Here is a 20,800-nt window from a genome sequence, read left to right as displayed (position 1 = left end):
GCTTCCCCTCCCAAGCCAGGCCCCGCCCGGCCAGCTTCTCCTCCCGAGCCAGGCCCCGCCCGCCCAGCTTCCCCTCCCAGCCTCGCCCCGCCCGGCCAGCTTCCGCTCCCGAGTCCGTGCCTGCCCGACCAGCTTCCCCGCCCAGCCAGGCCCCTCCCGGCCAGCTTCCCCTCCCGATTCCGTCCCTGCCCGCCCAGCTTCCCCTCCCAGCCAGGCTCCGCCCGCCCAGTTTCTCCTCCCGTTCCCGGGCCCGCCCGCGAAGCTTCTCCTCCCAATCCAGGCCCCGCCCGCCCAGCTTCCCCTCCCAGCCTGGCCCCGCCCGCCCAGCTTCCCCTCCCAGCCTGGCCCCGCCCGCCCAGCTTCTCCTCGCAGCCTGGCCCCGCCTGCCCAGCTTCTCCTCCCAAGCCTGGTCCCGCCCGCCCAGCTTCCCCTCCCGAGCCAGGCCCCGCCCGCCCAGCTTCCCCTCCCAGGCTGGCCCCGCCCGGCCAGCTTCCGCTCCCGAGTCCGTTCCTGCCCGCCCAGCTTCCCCTCCCAGCCAGGCCCGGCCCGGCCAGCTTCCCCTCCCGAGTCCGGCCCCGCACGCCCAGCTTCCCCTCCCAGCCTGGCCCCGCCCGCCCAGCTTCTCCTCCTGAGACAGGCCCCGCCCGCCCACTTTCTCTTCCCGAGCCCGGCCCCGCCTTCCCAGCTTCCCCTTCTCGAGCCCGGCCCCGCCCACTCAGCTTCTCCTCCCAGCCTGGCCCCGATCGACCAGCTTCCCCTCCCGAGTCCGGCCCCGCCCGCCCAGCTTCCCCTCCCAGCCTGGCCCCGCCCGGCCATCTTCCCCTCCCAGCCTGGCCCCGCCCACCCAGCTTCCCCTCCCAACCAGCCCCCGCCCGCCGAGATTCCCCTCCCAGCCTGGCCCCGCCCGCCCAGTTTCCCCTCCCAGCCAGGCTCCGCACGCCCACCTTCCCCTCCCATCTTGGCCCCGACCGCCCAGCTTCCCCTCCCCAGCCAGGCCCCGCCCGCCCAGCTTCCCCTCCCGAGTCCGGCCCCGCCCGCTCAGCTTCTCCTCCCAGCCTGGCCCCGCCCGCCCACCTTCCCCTCCCATCTTGGCCCCGTCCCCCAGCTTCCCCTCCCAGCCTGGCCCCGCCCACCCAGCTTCCCCTCCTAGCCTGGCCCCGCTCGCCCAGCTTCTCCTCCTGAGACAGGCCCCGCCCGCCCACTTTCTCTTCCCGAGCCCGGCCCCGCCTTCTCAGCTTCCCTTTCTCGAGCCCGGCCCCGCCCACCCAGCTTCTCCTCCCAGCCTGGCCCCGCCCGCCCAGCTTCCGCTCCCGAGTCCGGCCCCGCGCGCCCAGCTTCCCCTCCCAGCCTGGCCCCGCCCGCCCAGCTTCTCCTCCTGAGACAGGCCCCGCCCGCCCAGCTTCTCGTCCCAAGCCAGGCCCCGCCCGCCGAGGTTCTCCTCCCAGCCTGGCCCCGACTGCCCAGCTTCTCCTCCTGAGCCAGGCCCCGCCCGCCCAGCTTCTCCTCCCAAGCCAGGCCCCGCCCGCCCAGCATCCCCTCCCAAGCCAGGCCCCGCCCGCCCAGCTTCTCCTCCCGAGCCTGGCCCCGCCCGACCAGCTTCCCCCCCCGAGTCCGTCCCTGCCCGCCCAGCTTCCCCTCTCTGCCAGGCCCCGCCCGCCCAGTTTCTCCTCCCGTTCCCGGCCCCGCCCGCCCAGCTTCTCCTCCCAAGCCAGGCCCCGCCTGCCCAGCTTCCCTTCCCAGCCTGGCCCCACCCTCCCAGCTTCCCCTCCCAGCCTTGCCCCGCCCGGCCAGCTTCTCCTCGTGAGCCAGGACCCGCCCGCCCAGCTTCTCCTCGCAGCCAGGCCCCGCCCGGCCAGCTTCCCCTCCCAGCCAGGCCCCGCCCGCCCAGTTTCTCCTCCCGTTACCGGGCTCGCCCGCCCAGCTTCTCCTCCCAAGCCAGGCCCCGCCCGCCCAGCTTCCCCTCCCAGCCTGGCCCCGCGCGCCCAGCTTCTCCTCCTGAGCCCGGCCCCGCCCGCCCAGCTTCCCCTCCCGATCCTGGCCCCGCCCGGCCAGCTTCCGCTCCCGAGTCCGTTCCTGCCCTCCCAGCTTCCCCTCCCAGCCAGGCCCCGCCCGCCCAGTTTCTCCTCCCGTTCCCGGCCCCGCCCGCCAACTTCTCCTCGTGAGCCAGGCCCCGCCCGATCTCCTTCCCCTCCCAGCCTGGCCCCGCCCGCCCAGCTTCCCATCCCGAGCCCGACCCCATCCACCCAGCTTCCCCTCCCAGCCAGGCTCCGCACGCCCAGCTTCCCCTCCCAGCCAGGCTCCGCACGCCCAGCTTCCCCTCCCAGCCAGGCTCCGCACGCCCACCTTCCCCTCCCATCTTGGCCCCGACCGCCCAGCTTCCCCTCCCCAGCCAGGCCCCGCCCGCCCAGCTTCCCCTCCCGAGCCGGCCCCGCCCGCCCAGCTCCTCCTCCCAGCCTGGCCCCGCCCGCCCACCTTCCCCTCCCAACTTGGCTCCGCCCCCCAGCTTCCCCTCCCAGCCTGGCCCCGCCCACCCAGCTTCCCCTCCCAGCCAGCCCCCGCCCGCCCAGATTCCCCTCCCAGCCTGGCCCCGCCCGCCCAGCTTCCCCTCACGAGTCCGGCCCCGCGCGCCCAGCTTCCCCTCCCAGCCTGGCCGCGCCCGACCAGCTTCCGCTCCCGAATCCCTTCCTGCCCGCCCAGCTTCCCCTCCCAGCCGGGCCCCGCCCGCCGAGGTTCTCCTCCCAGCCTGGCCCCGACTGCCCAGCTTCTCCTCCTGAGCCAGGCCCCGCCCGCCCAGATTCTCCTCCCAAGCTAGGCACCGGCCGCCCAGCTTCTCCTCCCAAGCCAGTCCCCGCCCGCCCAGCTTCTCCTCCCGAGCCTGGCCCCGCCCGGCCAGCTTCCCCCCCGAGTCCGTCCGTGCCCGCCCAGCTTCTCCTCCCAAGCCAGGCCACGCCTGCCCAGCTTCCCTTCCCGGCCTGGCCCCACCGTCCCAGCTTCCCGTCCCAGCCTGGCCCCGCCCGCCCAGCTTCTCCTCGTGAGCCAGGACCCGCCCGCCCAGCTTCTCCTCCCAAGCCAGGCCCCGCCCGCCCAGCTTCCCCTCCCGAGTCCGGCCCCGCCCGCTCAGCTTCTCCTCCCAGCCTGGCCCCGCCCGCCCACCTTTCCCTCCCATCTTGGCCCCGCCCCCCAGCTCCCCTCCCAGCCTGGCCCCGCCCACCCAGCTTCCCCTCCCAGCCAGTCCCCGCCCGCCCAGATTCCCCTCCCAGCCTGGCCCCGCCCGCCCAGCTTCCCCTCCCAGCCTGGCCCCGCCCGCCCCCTTTCTCTTCCCGAGCCCGGCCCCGCCTTCCCAGCTTCCCCTTCTCGAGCTCGGCTCCGCCCACCCAGCTTCTCCTCCCAGCCTGGCCCCGCCCGCCCAGCTTCCCCTCCCGAGTCCGGCCCCGCGCGCCCAGCTTCCCCTCCCAGCCTGGCCCCGCCCGCCCAGCTTCTCCTCCTGAGCCAGGCCCCGCCCGCCCAGCTTCTCCTCCCAAGCCAGGCCCCGCCCGCCGAGGTTCTCCTCCCAGCCTGGCCCCGACTGCCCAGCTTCTCCTCCTGAGCCAGGCCCCGCCCGCCCAGCTTCCCCTCCCAGCCAGGCCCCGCCCGCCCAGTTTCTACTCCCGTTCCCGGCCCCGCCCGCCCAGCTTCTCCTCCCAAGCCAGGCCCCTCCTGCCCAGCTTCCCTTCCCAGCCTGGCCCCACCCTCCCAGCTTCCCGTCCCAGCCTGGCCCCGCCCGCCCAGCTTCTCCTCGTGAGCCAGGCCCCGCCCGCCCAGCTTCTCCTCCCAGCCTGACCCCGCCCGCCGAGCTTCCCCTCCCAGCCTGGCCCCGCCCGCCCAGCTTCTCCTCGTGAGCCAGGCCCCGCCCGCCCAGCTTCTGCTCCCAAGCCAGGCCCCGCCCGACCACCTTCCCCTCCCAGCTTGGCCCCGCCCCCCCAGCTTCCCCTCCCAGCCTGGCCCCGCTCGACCAGCTTCCCCTCCCGAGTCCGGCCCCGCCCGCCCACTTTGTCTTCCCGAGCCCGGCCCCGCATTCCCGGCTTCCCCTCCCGAGTCCGGCCCCGCCCGCCCAGCTTCCCCTCCCAGCCTGGCCCCGCCCGGCCAGCTTCTCCTCCCAGCCTGGACCAGCCTACCCAGCTTCTGCTCCCAAGCCTGGCCCCGCCCGCCCAGCTTCCCCTCCCGAGCCAGGCCCCGCCCGCCCAGCTTCCCCTCCCAGGCTGACCCCGCCCGGCCAGCTTCCGCTCTCGAGTCCGTTCCTGCCCGCCCAGCTTCCCCTAACAGCCAGGCCCCGCCCGGCCAGCTTCCCCTCCCGATTCCGTCCCTGCCCGCCCAGCTTCCCCTCCCAGCCAGGCTCCGCCCGCCCAGTTTCTCCTCCCGTTCCCGGGCCCGCCCGCCCAGCTTCTCCTCCCAAGCCAGGCCCCGCCCGCCCAGCTTCCCCTCCTATCTTGGCTCCGCCCCCCAGCTTCCCCTCCCAGCCTGGCCCCGCCCTTCCAGCTTCCCCTCCCAGCCAGCCCCCGCCCGCCCAGATTCCCCTCCCAGCCTGGCCCCGCCCGCCCAGCTTCCCCTCCCAGCCTGGCCCCGCCCGCCCACTTTCTCTTCCCGAGCCCGGCCCCGCCTTCCCAGCTTCCCCTCCCGAGTCCGGCCCCGCGCGCCCAGCTTCCCCTCCCAGCCTGGACCCGCCCGCCCAGCTTCTCCTCCTGAGCCAGGCCCCGCCCGCCCAGCTTCTCCTCCCAAGCCAGGCCCCGCCCGCAGAGGTTCTCCTCCCAGCCTGGCCCCGATTGCCCAGCTTCTCCTCCTGAGCCAGGCCCCGCCCGCCCAGCTTCTCCTCCCAAGCCAGGCCCCGCCCGCCCAGCTTCTCCTCCCAAACCAGGCCCCGCCCGCCCAGATTCTCCTCCCGAGCCTGGCCCCGCCCGGCCAGCTTCCCCCCCGAGTCCGTCCCTGCCCGCCCAGCTTCCCCTCCCAGCCAGGCCCCGCCCGCCCAGTTTCTACTCCCGTTCCCGGCCCCGCCCGCCCAGCTTATCCTCCCAAGCCATGCCCCTCCTGCCCAGCTTCCCTTCCCAGCCTCGCCCCACCCTCCCAGCTTCCCCTCCCAGCCTGGCCCTGCCCGCCCAGCTTCTCCTCGTGAGCCAGGCCCCTCCCGCCCAGCTTCTCCTCCCAGCCTGACCCCGACCGCCCAGCTTCCCCTCCCAGCCTGACCCCGCCCGCCCACCTTCCCCTCCCATCTTGGCCCCGACCGCCCAGCTTCCCCTCCCCAGCCAGGCCCCGCCCGCCCAGCTTCTCCTCCTGAGCCAGGCCCCGCCCGCCCAGCTTCTCCTCCCAACCCAGGCCCCGCCCGCAGAGGTTCTCCTCCCAGCCTGGCCCCGATTGCCCAGCTTCTCCTCCTGAGCCAGGCCCCGCCCGCCCAGCTTCTCCTCCCAAGCCAGGCCCCGCCCGCCCACCTTCCCCTCCCATCTTGGCCCCGACCGCCCAGCTTCCCCTCCCCAGCCAGGCCCCGCCCGCCCAGCTTCCCCTCCCGAGTCCGGCCCCGCCCGCTCAGCTCCTCCTCCCAGCCTGGCCCCGCCCGCCCACCTTCCCCTCCCAACTTGGCTCCGCCCCCCAGCTTCCCCTCCCAGCCTGGCCCCGCCCACCCAGCTTCCCCTCCCAGCCAGCCCCCGCCCGCCCAGCTTCCCCTCCCAGCCTGGCTCCGCCCGCCCACTTTCTCTTCCCGAGCCCGGCCCCGCCTTCCCAGCTTCCCCTTCTCGAGCCCGGCCCCGCCCACCCAGCTTCTCCTCCCAGCCTGGCCCCGCCCGCCCAGCTTCCCCTCCCGACTCCGGCCCCGCGCGCCCAGCTTCCCCACCCAGCCTGGCCCCGCCCGCCCAGCTTCCCCTCCCAGCCGGGCCCCGCCCGCCGAGGTTCTCCTCCCAGCCTGGCCCCGACTGCCCAGCTTCTCCTCCTGAGCCAGGCCCCGCCCGCCCAGATTCTCCTCCCAAGCTAGGCACCGGCCGCCCAGCTTCTCCTCCCAAGCCAGTCCCCGCCCGCCCAGCTTCTCCTCCCGAGCCTGGCCCCGCCCGGCCAGCTTCCCCCCCGAGTCCGTCCGTGCCCGCCCAGCTTCTCCTCCCAAGCCAGGCCACGCCTGCCCAGCTTCCCTTCCCAGCCTGGCCCCACCGTCCCAGCTTCCCGTCCCAGCCTGGCCCCGCCCGCCCAGCTTCTCCTCGTGAGCCAGGACCCGCCCGCCCAGCTTCTCCTCCCAAGCCAGGCCCCGCCCGCCCAGCTTCCCCTCCCGAGTCCGGCCCCGCCCGCTCAGCTTCTCCTCCCAGCCTGGCCCCGCCCGCCCACCTTTCCCTCCCATCTTGGCCCCGCCCCCCAGCTCCCCTCCCAGCCTGGCCCCGCCCACCCAGCTTCCCCTCCCAGCCAGTCCCCGCCCGCCCAGATTCCCCTCCCAGCCTGGCCCCGCCCGCCCAGCTTCCCCTCCCAGCCTGGCCCCGCCCGCCCCCTTTCTCTTCCCGAGCCCGGCCCCGCCTTCCCAGCTTCCCCTTCTCGAGCTCGGCTCCGCCCACCCAGCTTCTCCTCCCAGCCTGGCCCCGCCCGCCCAGCTTCCCCTCCCGAGTCCGGCCCCGCGCGCCCAGCTTCCCCTCCCAGCCTGGCCCCGGCCGCCCAGCTTCTCCTCCTGAGCCAGGCCCCGCCCGCCCAGCTTCTCCTCCCAAGCCAGGCCCCGCCCGCCGAGGTTCTCCTCCCAGCCTGGCCCCGACTGCCCAGCTTCTCCTCCTGAGCCAGGCCCCGCCCGCCCAGCTTCCCCTCCCAGCCAGGCCCCGCCCGCCCAGTTTCTACTCCCGTTCCCGGCCCCGCCCGCCCAGCTTGTCCTCCCAAGCCAGGCCCCTCCTGCCCAGCTTCCCTTCCCAGCCTCGCCCCACCCTCCCAGCTTCCCGTCCCAGCCTGGCCCCGCCCGCCCAGCTTCTCCTCGTGAGCCAGGCCCCGCCCGCCCAGCTTCTCCTCCCAGCCTGACCCCGCCCGCCGAGCTTCCCCTCCCAGCCTGGCCCCGCCCGCCCAGCTTCCCCTCCTGAGCCAGGCCCCGCCCGCCCAGCTTCTGCTCCCAAGCCAGGCCCCGCCCGACCACCTTCCCCTCCCAGCTTGGCCCCGCCCCCCCAGCTTCCCCTCCCAGCCTGGCCCCGCTCGACCAGCTTCCCCTCCCGAGTCCGGCCCCGCCCGCCCACTTTGTCTTCCCGAGCCCGGCCCCGCATTCCCGGCTTCCCCTCCCGAGTCCGGCCCCGCCCGCCCAGCTTCCCCTCCCAGCCTGGCCCCGCCCGGCCAGCTTCTCCTCCCAGCCTGGACCAGCCTACCCAGCTTCTGCTCCCAAGCCTGGCCCCGCCCGCCCAGCTTCCCCTCCCGAGCCAGGCCCCGCCCGCCCAGCTTCCCCTCCCAGGCTGGCCCCGCCCGGCCAGCTTCCGCTCTCGAGTCCGTTCCTGCCCGCCCAGCTTCCCCTAACAGCCAGACCCCGCCCGGCCAGCTTCCCCTCCCGATTCCGTCCCTGCCCGCCCAGCTTCCCCTCCCAGCCAGGCTCCGCCCGCCCAGTTTCTCCTCCCGTTCCCGGGCCCGCCCGCCCAGCTTCTCCTCCCAAGCCAGGCCCCGCCCGCCCAGCTTCCCCTCCCATCTTGGCTCCGCCCCCCAGCTTCCCCTCCCAGCCTGGCCCCGCCCTTCCAGCTTCCCCTCCCAGCCAGCCCCCGCCCGCCCAGATTCCCCTCCCAGCCTGGCCCCGCCCGCCCACCTTCCCCCCCAGCCTGGCCCCGCCCGCCCACTTTCTCTTCCCGAGCCCGGCCCCGCCTTCCCAGCTTCCCCTCCCGAGTCCGGCCCCGCGCGCCCAGCTTCCCCTCCCAGCCTGGCCCCGCCCGCCCAGCTTCTCCTCCTGAGCCAGGCCCCGCCCGCCCAGCTTCTCCTCCCAAGCCAGGCCCCGCCCGCAGAGGTTCTCCTCCCAGCCTGGCCCCGATTGCCCAGCTTCTCCTCCTGAGCCAGGCCCCGCCCGCCCAGCTTCTCCTCCCAAGCCAGGCCCCGCCCGCCCAGCTTCTCCTCCCAAGCCAGGCCCCGCCCGCCCAGATTCTCCTCCCGAGCCTGGCCCCGCCCGGCCAGCTTCCCCCGCGAGTCCGTCCCTGCCCGCCCAGCTTCCCCAACCAGCCAGGCCCCGCCCGCCCAGTTTCTACTCCCGTTCCCGGCCCCGCCCGCCCAGCTTATCCTCCCAAGCCATGCCCCTCCTGCCCAGATTCCCTTCCCAGCCTCGCCCCACCCTCCCAGCTTCCCCTCCCAGCCTGGCCCTGCCCGCCCAGCTTCTCCTCGTGAGCCAGGCCCCTCCCGCCCAGCTTCTCCTCCCAGCCTGACCCCGCCCGCCGAGCTTCCCCTCCCAGCCTGGCCCCGCCCGCCCAGCTTCTCCTCGTGAGCCAGTCCCCGCCCGCCCAGATTCCCTCCCAGCCTGGCCCCGCCCGCCCAGCTTCCCCTCCCAGCCTGGCCCCGCCCGCCCACTTTCTCTTCCCGAGCCCGGCCCCGCCTTCCCAGCTTCCCCTCTCGAGCCCGGCCTCGCCCACCCAGCTTCTCCTCCCAGCCTGGCCCCGCCCGCCCAGCTTCCCCTCCCGAGTCCGGCCCCGCGTGCCCAGCTTCCCCTTCCAGCCTGGCCCCGCCCGCCCAGCTTCTCCTCCTGAGCCAGGCCCCGCCCGCCCAGCTTCTCCTCCCAAGCCAGGCCCCGCCCGCAGAGGTTCTCCTCCCAGCCTGGCCCCGATTGCCCAGCTTCTCCTCCTGAGCCAGGCCCCGCCCGCCCAGCTTCTCCTCCCAAGCCAGGCCCCGCCCGCCCAGCTTCTCCTCCCAAGCCAGGCCCCGCCCGCCCAGATTCTCCTCCCGAGCCTGGCCCCGCCCGGCCAGCTTCCCCCCCGAGTCCGTCCCTGCCCGCCCAGCTTCCCCTCCCAGCCAGGCCCCGCCCGCCCAGTTTCTACTCCCGTTCCCGGCCCCGCCCGCCCAGCTTATCCTCCCAAGCCATGCCCCTCCTGCCCAGCTTCCCTTCCCAGCCTCGCCCCACCCTCCCAGCTTCCCCTCCCAGCCTGGCCCTGCCCGCCCAGCTTCTCCTCGTGAGCCAGGCCCCTCCCGCCCAGCTTCTCCTCCCAGCCTGACCCCGCCCGCCGAGCTTCCCCTCCCAGCCTGGCCCCGCCCGCCCAGCTTCTCCTCGTGAGCCAGGCCCCGCCCGCCCAGCTTCTCCTCCCAAGCCAGGCCCCGCCCGACCACCTTCCCCTCCCAGCTTGGCCCCGCCCCCCCAGCTTCCCCTCCCAGCCTGGCCCCGCTCGACCAGCTTCCCCTCCCGAGTCCGACCCCGCCCGCCCACTTTGTCTTCCCGAGCCCGGCCCCGCCTTCCCGGCTTCCCCTCCCGAGTCCGGCCCCGCCCGCCCATCTCCCCTCCCAGCCTGGCCCCGCCCGGCCAGCTTCTCCTCCCGAGCCAGGCCCCGCCCGCCCAGCTTCCCCTCCCAGCCTGGCCCCGCCCGCCCAGCTTCCGCTTCCGAGTCCGTTCCTGCCCGCCCAGCTTCCCCTCCCAGCCAGGCACCGCCCGGCCAGCTTCCCCTCCGGATTCCGTCCCTGCCCGCCCAGCTTCCCCTCCCAGCCAGGCTCCGCCTGCCCAGTTTCTCCTCCCGTTCCCGGGCCCGCCCGCCAAGCTTCTCCTCCCAATCCAGGCCCCGCCCGCCCAGCTTCCCCTCCCAGCCTGGCCCCGCCCGCCCAGCTTCCCCTCCCAGCCTGGCCCCGCCCGCCCAGCTTCTCCTCGCAGCCTGGCCCCGCCTGCCCAGCTTCTCCTCCCAAGCCTGGCCCCGCCCGCCCAGCTTCCCCTCCCGAGCCAGGCCCCGCCCGCCCAGCTTCCCCTCCCAGGCTGGCCCCGCCCGGCCAGCTTCCGCTCCCGAGTCCGTTCCTGCCCGCCCAGCTTCCCCTCCCAGCCAGGCCCCGCCCGGCCAGCTTCCCCTCCCGAGTCCGGCCCCGCACGCCCAGCTTCCCCTCCCAGCCTGGCCTCGCCCGCCCAGCTTCTCCTCCTGAGACAGGCCCCGCCCGCCCAGCTTCCCTTCCCAGCCTGGCCCCGCCCGCCCAGCTTCTCCTCCCAAGCCTGGCCCCGCCCGCCCAGCTTCCCCTCCCGAGCCCGGCCCCGCCTTCCCAGCTTCCCCTTCTCGAGCCCGGCCCCGCCCGCTCAGCTTCTCCTCCCAGCCTGGCCCCGCTCGACCAGCTTCCCCTCCCGAGTCCGGCCCCGCCCGCCCACTTTGTCTTCCCGAGCCCAGCCCCGCCTTCCCGGTTTCCCCTCCCGAGTCCGGCCCCGCCCGCCGATCTTCCCCTCCCAGCCTGGCCCCGCCCGGCCAGCTTCTCCTTCCGAGCCAGGCCCCGCCCGCCCAGCTTCCCCTCCCTGCCTGGCCCCGCCCGGCCAGCTTCCGCTCCCGAGTCCGTTCCTGCCCGCCCAGCTTCCCCTCCCAGCCAGGCCCCTCCCGGCCAGCTTCCCCTCCCGATTCCGTCCCTGCCCGCCCAGCTTCCCCTCCCAGCCAGGCTCCGCCCGCCCAGTTTCTCCTCCCGTTCCCGGGCCCGCCCGCCACGCTTCTCCTCCCAATCCAGGCCCCGCCCGCCCAGCTTGCCCTCCCAGCCTGGCCCCGCCCGCCCAGCTTCCCCTCCCAGCATGGCCCCGCCCGCCCAGCTTCTCCTCGCAGCCTGGCCCCGCCTGCCCAGCTTCTCCTCCCAAGCCTGGTCCCGCCCGCCCAGCTTCCCCTCCCGATTCCGTCCCTGCCCGCCCAGCTTCCCCTCCCAGCCAGGCTCCGCCCGGCCAGCTTCTCCTCCCGAGCCAGGCCCCGCCCGCCCAGCTTCCCCTCCCAGCCTGGCCCCGCCCGCCCAGCTTCCGCTCCCGAGTCCGTTCCTGCCCGCCCAGCTTCCCCTCCCAGCCAGGCTCCGCCTGCCCAGTTTCTCCTCCCGTTCCCGGGCCCGCCCGCCAAGCTTCTCCTCCCAATCCAGGCCCCGCCCGCCCAGCTTCCCCTCCCAGCCTGGCCCCGCCCGCCCAGCTTCCCCTCCCAGCCTGGCCCCGCCCGCCTAGCTTCCCCTCCCAGCCTGGCCCCGCCCGCCCAGCTTCTCCTCGCAGCCTGGCCCCGCCTGCCCAGCTTCTCCTCCCAAGCCTGGCCCCGCCCGCCCAGCTTCCCCTCCCGAGCCAGGCCCCGCCCGCCCAGCTTCCCCTCCCAGGCTGGCCCCGCCCGGCCAGCTTCCGCTCCCGAGTCCGTTCCTGCCCGCCCAGCTTCCCCTCCCAGCCAGGCCCCGCCCGGCCAGTTTCTACTCCCGTTCCCGGCCCCGCCCGCCCAGCTTATCCTCCCAAGCCATGCCCCTCCTGCCCAGCTTCCCTTCCCAGCCTCGCCCCACCCTCCCAGCTTCTCCTCCTGAGCCAGGCCCCGCCCGCCCAGCTTCTCCTCCCAAGCCAGGCCCCGCCCGCAGAGGTTCTCCTCCCAGCCTGGCCCCGATTGCCCAGCTTCTCCTCCTGAGCCAGGCCCCGCCCGCCCAGCTTCTCCTCCCAAGCCAGGCCCCGCCCGCCCAGCTTCTCCTCCCAAGCCAGGCCCCGCCCGCCCAGATTCTCCTCCCGAGCCTGGCCCCGCCCGGCCAGCTTCCCCCCCGAGTCCGTCCCTGCCCGCCCAGCTTCCCCTCCCAGCCAGGCCCCGCCCGCCCAGTTTCTACTCCCGTTCCCGGCCCCGCCCGCCCAGCTTATCCTCCCAAGCCATGCCCCTCCTGCCCAGCTTCCCTTCCCAGCCTCGCCCCACCCTCCCAGCTTCCCCTCCCAGCCTGGCCCTGCCCGCCCAGCTTCTCCTCCTGAGCCAGGCCCCTCCCGCCCAGCTTCTCCTCCCAGCCTGACCCCGCCCGCCGAGCTTCCCCTCCCAGCCTGGCCCCGCCCGCCCAGCTTCTCCTCGTGAGCCAGTCCCCGCCCGCCCAGATTCCCCTCCCAGCCTGGCCCCGCCCGCCCAGCTTCCCCTCCCAGCCTGGCCCCGCCCGCCCACTTTCTCTTCCCGAGCCCGGCCCCGCCTTCCCAGCTTCCCCTCTCGAGCCCGGCCTCGCCCACCCAGCTTCTACTCCCAGCCTGGCCCCGCCCGCCCAGCTTCCCCTACCGAGTCCGGCCCCGCGCGCCCAGCTTCCCCTCCCAGCCTGGCCCCGCCCGCCCAGCTTCTCCTCCTGAGCCAGGCCCCGCCCGCCCAGCTTCTCCTCCCAAGCCAGGCCCCGCCCTCAGAGGTTCTCCTCCCAGCCTGGCCCCGATTGCCCAGCTTCTCCTCCTGAGCCAGGCCCCGCCCGCCCAGCTTCTCCTCCCAAGCCAGGCCCCGCCCGCCCAGCTTCTCCTCCCAAGCCAGGCCCCGCCCGCCCAGATTCTCCTCCCGAGCCTGGCCCCGCCCGGCCAGCTTCCCCCCCGAGTCCGTCCCTGCCCGCCCAGCTTCCCCTCCCAGCCAGGCCCCGCCCGCCCAGTTTCTACTCCCGTTCCCGGCCCCGCCCGCCCAGCTTATCCTCCCAAGCCATGCCCCTCCTGCCCAGCTTCCCTTCCCAGCCTCGCCCCACCCTCCCAGCTTCCCCTCCCAGCCTGGCCCTGCCCGCCCAGCTTCTCCTCGTGAGCCAGGCCCCTCCCGCCCAGCTTCTCCTCCCAGCCTGACCCCGCCCGCCGAGCTTCCCCTCCCAGCCTGGCCCCGCCCGCCCAGCTTCTCCTCGTGAGCCAGGCCCCGCCCGCCCAGCTTCTCCTCCCAAGCCAGGCCCCGCCCGACCACCTTCCCCTCCCAGCTTGGCCCCGCCCCCCCAGCTTCCCCTCCCAGCCTGGCCCCGCTCGACCAGCTTCCCCTCCCGAGTCCGACCCCGCCCGCCCACTTTGTCTTCCCGAGCCCGGCCCCGCCTTCCCGGCTTCCCCTCCCGAGTCCGGCCCCGCCCGCCCATCTCCCCTCCCAGCCTGGCCCCGCCCGGCCAGCTTCTCCTCCCGAGCCAGGCCCCGCCCGCCCAGCTTCCCCTCCCAGCCTGGCCCCGCCCGCCCAGCTTCCGCTCCCGAGTCCGTTCCTGCCCGCCCAGCTTCCCCTCCCAGCCAGGCACCGCCCGGCCAGCTTCCCCTCCGGATTCCGTCCCTGCCCGCCCAGCTTCCCCTCCCAGCCAGGCTCCGCCTGCCCAGTTTCTCCTCCAGTTCCCGGGCCCGCCCGCCAAGCTTCTCCTCCCAATCCAGGCCCCGCCCGCCCAGCTTCCCCTCCCAGCCTGGCCCCGCCCGCCCAGCTTCCCCTCCCAGCCTGGCCCCGCCCGCCCAGCTTCTCCTCGCAGCCTGGCCCCGCCTGCCCAGCTTCTCCTCCCAAGCCTGGCCCCGCCCGCCCAGCTTCCCCTCCCGAGCCAGGCCCCGCCCGCCCAGCTTCCCCTCCCAGGCTGGCCCCGCCCGGCCAGCTTCCGCTCCCGAGTCCGTTCCTGCCCGCCCAGCTTCCCCTCCCAGCCAGGCCCCGCCCGGCCAGCTTCCCCTCCCGAGTCCGGCCCCGCACGCCCAGCTTCCCCTCCCAGCCTGGCCTCGCCCGCCCAGCTTCTCCTCCTGAGACAGGCCCCGCCCGCCCAGCTTCCCTTCCCAGCCTGGCCCCGCCCGCCCAGCTTCTCCTCCCAAGCCTGGCCCCGCCCGCCCAGCTTCCCCTCCCGAGCCCGGCCCCGCCTTCCCAGCTTCCCCTTCTCGAGCCCGGCCCCGCCCGCTCAGCTTCTCCTCCCAGCCTGGCCCCGCTCGACCAGCTTCCCCTCCCGAGTCCGGCCCCGCCCGCCCACTTTGTCTTCCCGAGCCCAGCCCCGCCTTCCCGGTTTCCCCTCCCGAGTCCGGCCCCGCCCGCCGATCTTCCCCTCCCAGCCTGGCCCCGCCCGGCCAGCTTCTCCTTCCGAGCCAGGCCCCGCCCGCCCAGCTTCCCCTCCCTGCCTGGCCCCGCCCGGCCAGCTTCCGCTCCCGAGTCCGTTCCTGCCCGCCCAGCTTCCCCTCCCAGCCAGGCCCCTCCCGGCCAGCTTCCCCTCCCGATTCCGTCCCTGCCCGCCCAGCTTCCCCTCCCAGCCAGGCTCCGCCCGCCCAGTTTCTCCTCCCGTTCCCGGGCCCGCCCGCCACGCTTCTCCTCCCAATCCAGGCCCCGCCCGCCCAGCTTGCCCTCCCAGCCTGGCCCCGCCCGCCCAGCTTGCCCTCCCAGCCTGGCCCCGCCCGCCCAGCTTCCCCTCCCAGCCTGGCCCCGCCCGCCCAGCTTCTCCTCGCAGCCAGGCCCCGCCCGGCCAGCTTCCCCTCCCAGCCAGGCCCCGCCCGCCCAGTTTCTCCTCCCGTTACCGGGCTCGCCCGCCCAGCTTCTCCTCCCAAGCCAGGCCCCGCCCGCCCAGCTTCCCCTCCCAGCCTGGCCCCGCCCGCCAAGCTTCTCCTCCTGAACCCGGCCCCGCCCGCCCAGCTTCCCCTCCCGATCCTGGCCCCGCCCGGCCAGCTTCCGCTCCCGAGTCCGTTCCTGCCCTCCCAGCTTCCCCTCCCAGCCAGGCCCCGCCCGCCCAGTTTCTCCTCCCGTTCCCGGCCCCGCCCGCCAACTTCTCCTCGTGAGCCAGGCCCCGCCCGATCTCCTTCCCCTCCCAGCCTGGCCCCGCCCACCCAGCTTCCCCTCCCGAGCCCGACCCCGCGCACCCAGCTTCCCCTCCCAGCCAGGCTCCGCACGCCCAGCTTCCCCTCCCAGCCAGGCTCCGCACGCCCAGCTTCCCCTCCCAGCCAGGCTCCGCACGCCCACCTTCCCCTCCCATCTTGGCCCCGACCGCCCAGCTTCCCCTCCCCAGCCAGGCCCCGCCCGCCCAGCTTCCCCTCCCGAGTCCGGCCCCGCCCGCCCAGCTCCTCCTCCCAGCCTGGCCCCGCCCGCCCACCTTCCCCTCCCAACTTGGCTCCGCCCCCCAGCTTCCCCTCCCAGCCTGGCCCCGCCCACCCAGCTTCCCCTCCCAGCCAGCCCCCGCCCGCCCAGATTCCCCTCCCAGCCTGGCCCCGCCCGCCCAGCTTCCCCTCCCAGCCTGGCTCCGCCCGCCCACTTTCTCTTCCCGAGCCCGGCCCCGCCTTCCCAGCTTCCCCTTTTCGAGCCCGGCCCCGCCCACCCAGCTTCTCCTCCCAGCCTGGCCCCGCCCGCCCAGCTTCCCCTCCCAGCCTGGCCCCGCCCGACCAGCTTCCGCTCCCGAGTCCCTTCCTGCCCGCCCAGCTTCCCCTCCCAGCCGGGCCCCGCCCGCCGAGGTTCTCCTCCCAGCCTGGCCCCGACTGCCCAGCTTCTCCTCCTGAGCCAGGCCCCGCCCGCCCAGATTCTCCTCCCAAGCTAGGCACCGGCCGCCCAGCTTCTCCTCCCAAGCCAGTCCCCGCCCGCCCAGCTTCTCCTCCCGAGCCTGGCCCCGCCCGGCCAGCTTCCCCCCCGAGTCCGTCCGTGCCCGCCCAGCTTCTCCTCCCAAGCCAGGCCACGCCTGCCCAGCTTCCCTTCCCAGCCTGGCCCCACCGTCCCAGCTTCCCGTCCCAGCCTGGCCCCGCCCGCCCAGCTTCTCCTCGTGAGCCAGGACCCGCCCGCCCAGCTTCTCTTCCCAAGCCAGGCCCCGCCCGCCCAGCTTCCCCTCCCGAGTCCGGCCCCGCCCGCTCAGCTTCTCCTCCCAGCCTGGCCCCGCCCGCCCACCTTTCCCTCCCATCTTGGCCCCGCCCCCCAGCTCCCCTCCCAGCCTGGCCCCGCCCACCCAGCTTCCCCTCCCAGCCAGTCCCCGCCCGCCCAGATTCCCCTCCCAGCCTGGCCCCGCCCGCCCAGCTTCCCCTCCCAGCCTGGCCCCGCCCGCCCCCTTTCTCTTCCCGAGCCCGGCCCCGCCTTCCCAGCTTCCCCTTCTCGAGCTCGGCTCCGCCAACCCAGCTTCTCCTCCCAGCCTGGCCCCGCCCGCCCAGCTTCCCCTCCCGAGTCCGGCCCCGCGCGCCCAGCTTCCCCTCCTAGCCTGGCCCCGGCCGCCCAGCTTCTCCTCCTGAGCCAGGCCCCGCCCGCCCAGCTTCTCCTCCCAAGCCAGGCCCCGCCCGCCGAGGTTCTCCTCCCAGCCTGGCCCCGACTGCCCAGCTTCTCCTCCTGAGCCAGGCCCCGCCCGCCCAGCTTCCCCTCCCAGCCAGGCCCCGCCCGCCCAGTTTCTACTCCCGTTCCCGGCCCCGCCCGCCCAGCTTGTCCTCCCAAGCCAGGCCCCTCCTGCCCAGCTTCCCTTCCCAGCCTCGCCCCACCCTCCCAGCTTCCCGTCCCAGCCTGGCCCCGCCCGCCCAGCTTCTCCTCGTGAGCCAGGCCCCGCCCGCCCAGCTTCTCCTCCCAGCCTGACCCCGCCCGCCGAGCTTCCCCTCCCAGCCTGGCCCCGCCCGCCCAGCTTCTCCTCGTGAGCCAGGCCCCGCCCGCCCAGCTTCTGCTCCCAAGCCAGGCCCCGCCCGACCACCTTCCCCTCCCAGCTTGGCCCCGCCCCCCCAGCTTCCCCTCCCAGCCTGGCCCCGCTCGACCAGCTTCCCCTCCCGAGTCCGGCCCCGCCCGCCCACTTTGTCTTCCCGAGCCCGGCCCCGCATTCCCGGCTTCCCCTCCCGAGTCCGGCCCCGCCCGCCCAGCTTCCCCTCCCAGCCTGGCCCCGCCCGGCCAGCTTCTCCTCCCAGCCTGGACGAGCCTACCCAGCTTCTGCTCCCAAGCCTGGCCCCGCCCGCCCAGCTTCCCCTCCCGAGCCAGGCCCCGCCCGCCCAGCTTCCCCTCCCAGGCTGGCCCCGCCCGGCCAGCTTCCGCTCTCGAGTCCGTTCCTGCCCGCCCAGCTTCCCCTAACAGCCAGACCCCGCCCGGCCAGCTTCCCATCCCGATTCCGTCCCTGCCCGCCCAGCTTCCCCTCCCAGCCAGGCTCCGCCCGCCCAGTTTCTCCTCCCGTTCCCGGGCCCGCCCGCCCAGCTTCTCCTCCCAAGCCAGGCCCCGCCCGCCCAGCTTCCCCTCCCATCTTGGCTCCGCCCCCCAGCTTCCCCTCCCAGCCTGGCCCCGCCCTTCCAGCTTCCCCTCCCAGCCAGCCCCCGCCCGCCCAGATTCCCCTCCCAGCCTGGCCCCGCCCGCCCACCTTCCCCTCCCAGCCTGGCCCCGCCCGCCCACTTTCTCTTCCCGAGCCCGGCCCCGCCTTCCCAGCTTCCCCTCCCGAGTCCGGCCCCGCGCGCCCAGCTTCCCCTCCCAGCCTGGCCCCGCCCGCCCAGCTTCTCCTCCTGAGCCAGGCCCCGCCCGCCCAGCTTCTCCTCCCAAGCCAGGCCCCGCCCGCAGAGGTTCTCCTCCCAGCCTGGCCCCGATTGCCCAGCTTCTCCTCCTGAGCCAGGCCCCGCCCGCCCAGCTTCTCCTCCCAAGCCAGGCCCCGCCCGCCCAGCTTCTCCTCCCAAGCCAGGCCCCGCCGGCCCAGATTCTCCTCCCGAGCCTGGCCCCGCCCGGCCAGCTTCCCCCCCGAGTCCGTCCCTGCCCGCCCAGCTTCCCCAACCAGCCAGGCCCCGCCCGCCCAGTTTCTACTCCCGTTCCCGGCCCCGCCCGCCCAGCTTATCCTCCCAAGCCATGCCCCTCCTGCCCAGCTTCCCTTCCCAGCCTCGCCCCACCCTCCCAGCTTCCCCTCCCAGCCTGGCCCTGCCCGCCCAGCTTCTCCTCGTGAGCCAGGCCCCTCCCGCCCAGCTTCTCCTCCCAGCCTGACCCCGCCCGCCGAGCTTCCCCTCCCAGCCTGGCCCCGCCCGCCCAGCTTCTCCTCGTGAGCCAGTCCCCGCCCGCCCAGATTCCCCTCCCAGCCTGGCCCCGCCCGCCCAGCTTCCCCTCCCAGCCTGGCCCCGCCCGCCCACTTTCTCTTCCCGAGCCCGGCCCCGCCTTCCCAGCTTCCCCTCTCGAGCCCGGCCTCGCCCACCCAGCTTCTCCTCCCAGCCTGGCCCCGCCCGCCCAGCTTCCCCTCCCGAGTCCGGCCCCGCGTGCCCAGCTTCCCCTTCCAGCCTGGCCCCGCCCGCCCAGCTTCTCCTCCTGAGCCAGGCCCCGCCCGCCCAGCTTCTCCTCCCAAGCCAGGCCCCGCCCGCAGAGGTTCTCCTCCCAGCCTGGCCCCGATTGCCCAGCTTCTCCTCCTGAGCCAGGCCCCGCCCGCCCAGCTTCTCCTCCCAAGCCAGGCCCCGCCCGCCCAGCTTCTCCTCCCAAGCCAGGCCCCGCCCGCCCAGATTCTCCTCCCGAGCCTGGCCCCGCCCGGCCAGCTTCCCCCCCGAGTCCGTCCCTGCCCGCCCAGCTTCCCCTCCCAGCCAGGCCCCGCCCGCCCAGTTTCTACTCCCGTTCCCGGCCCCGCCCGCCCAGCTTATCCTCCCAAGCCATGCCCCTCCTGCCCAGCTTCCCTTCCCAGCCTCGCCCCACCCTCCCAGCTTCCCCTCCCAGCCTGGCCCTGCCCGCCCAGCTTCTCCTCGTGAGCCAGGCCCCTCCCGCCCAGCTTCTCCTCCCAGCCTGACCCCGCCCGCCGAGCTTCCCCTCCCAGCCTGGCCCCGCCCGCCCAGCTTCTCCTCGTGAGCCAGGCCCCGCCCGCCCAGCTTCTCCTCCCAAGCCAGGCCCCGCCCGACCACCTTCCCCTCCCAGCTTGGCCCCGCCCCCCCAGCTTCCCCTCCCAGCCTGGCCCCGCTCGACCAGCTTCCCCTCCCGAGTCCGACCCCGCCCGCCCACTTTGTCTTCCCGAGCCCGGCCCCGCCTTCCCGGCTTCCCCTCCCGAGTCCGGCCCCGCCCGCCCATCTCCCCTCCCAGCCTGGCCCCGCCCGGCCAGCTTCTCCTCCCGAGCCAGGCCCCGCCCGCCCAGCTTCCCCTCCCAGCCTGGCCCCGCCCGCCCAGCTTCCGCTTCCGAGTCCGTTCCTGCCCGCCCAGCTTCCCCTCCCAGCCAGGCACCGCCCGGCCAGCTTCCCCTCCGGATTCCGTCCCTGCCCGCCCAGCTTCCCCTCCCAGCCAGGCTCCGCCTGCCCAGTTTCTCCTCCCGTTCCCGGGCCCGCCCGCCAAGCTTCTCCTCCCAATCCAGGCCCCGCCCGCCCAGCTTCCCCTCCCAGCCTGGCCCCGCCCGCCCAGCTTCCCCTCCCAGCCTGGCCCCGCCCGCCCAGCTTCTCCTCGCAGCCTGGCCCCGCCTGCCCAGCTTCTCCTCCCAAGCCTGGCCCCGCCCGCCCAGCTTCCCCTCCCGAGCCAGGCCCCGCCCGCCCAGCTTCCCCTCCCAGGCTGGCCCCGCCCGGCCAGCTTCCGCTCCCGAGTCCGTTCCTGCCCGCCCAGCTTCCCCTCCCAGCCAGGCCCCGCCCGGCCAGCTTCCCCTCCCGAGTCCGGCCCCGCACGCCCAGCTTCCCCTCCCAGCCTGGCCTCGCCCGCCCAGCTTCTCCTCCTGAGACAGGCCCCGCCCGCCCAGCTTCCCTTCCCAGCCTGGCCCCGCCCGCCCAGCTTCTCCTCCCAAGCCTGGCCCCGCCCGCCCAGCTTCCCCTCCCGAGCCCGGCCCCGCCTTCCCAGCTTCCCCTTCTCGAGCCCGGCCCCGCCCGCTCAGCTTCTCCTCCCAGCCTGGCCCCGCTCGACCAGCTTCCCCTCCCGAGTCCGGCCCCGCCCGCCCACTTTGTCTTCCCGAGCCCAGCCCCGCCTTCCCGGTTTCCCCTCCCGAGTCCGGCCCCGCCCGCCGATCTTCCCCTCCCAGCCTGGCCCCGCCCGGCCAGCTTCTCCTTCCGAGCCAGGCCCCGCCCGCCCAGCTTCCCCTCCCTGCCTGGCCCCGCCCGGCCAGCTTCCGCTCCCGAGTCCGTTCCTGCCCGCCCAGCTTCCCCTCCCAGCCAGGCCCCTCCCGGCCAGCTTCCCCTCCCGATTCCGTCCCTGCCCGCCCAGCTTCCCCTCCCAGCCAGGCTCCGCCCGCCCAGTTTCTCCTCCCGTTCCCGGGCCCGCCCGCCACGCTTCTCCTCCCAATCCAGGCCCCGCCCGCCCAGCTTGCCCTCCCAGCCTGGCCCCGCCCGCCCAGCTTCCCCTCCCAGCCTGGCCCCGCCCGCCCAGCTTCTCCTCGCAGCCTGGCCCCGCCTGCCCAGCTTCTCCTCCCAAGCCTGGTCCCGCCCGCCCAGCTTCCCCTCCCGATTCCGTCCCTGCCCGCCCAGCTTCCCCTCCCAGCCAGGCTCCGCCCGGCCAGCTTCTCCTCCCGAGCCAGGCCCCGCCCGCCCAGCTTCCCCTCCCAGCCTGGCCCCGCCCGCCCAGCTTCCGCTCCCGAGTCCGTTCCTGCCCGCCCAGCTTCCCCTCCCAGCCAGGCACCGCCCGGCCAGCTTCCCCTCCGGATTCCGTCCCTGCCCGCCCAGCTTCCCCTCCCAGCCAGGCTCCGCCTGCCCAGTTTCTCCTCCCGTTCCCGGGCCCGCCCTCCAAGCTTCTCCTCCCAATCCAGGCCCCGCCCGCCCAGCTTCCCCTCCCAGCCTGGCCCCGCCCGCCCAGCTTCCCCTCCCAGCCTGGCCCCGCCCGCCCAGCTTCTCCTCGCAGCCTGGCCCCGCCTGCCCAGCTTCTCCTCCCAAGCCTGGCCCCGCCCGCCCAGCTTCCCCTCCCGAGCCAGGCCCCGCCCGCCCAGCTTCCCCTCCCAGGCTGGCCCCGCCCGGCCAGCTTCAGCTCCCGAGTCCGTTCCTGCCCGCCCAGCTTCCCCTCCCAGCCAGGCCCCGCCCGGCCAGCTTCCCCTCCCGAGTCCGGCCCCGCACGCCCAGCTTCCCCTCCCAGCCTGGCCTCGCCCGCCCAGCTTCTCCTCCTGAGACAGGCCCCGCCCGCCCAGCTTCCCTTCCCAGCCTGGCCCCGCCCGCCCA

Source organism: Pelodiscus sinensis, chromosome 18, assembly GCF_052426305.1.
Source record: "Pelodiscus sinensis isolate ZL-2025 chromosome 18, ASM5242630v1, whole genome shotgun sequence".
Lineage (NCBI taxonomy): Eukaryota > Metazoa > Chordata > Testudines > Trionychidae > Pelodiscus > Pelodiscus sinensis.
Note: the sequence above shows the minus strand (reverse complement) of the source record.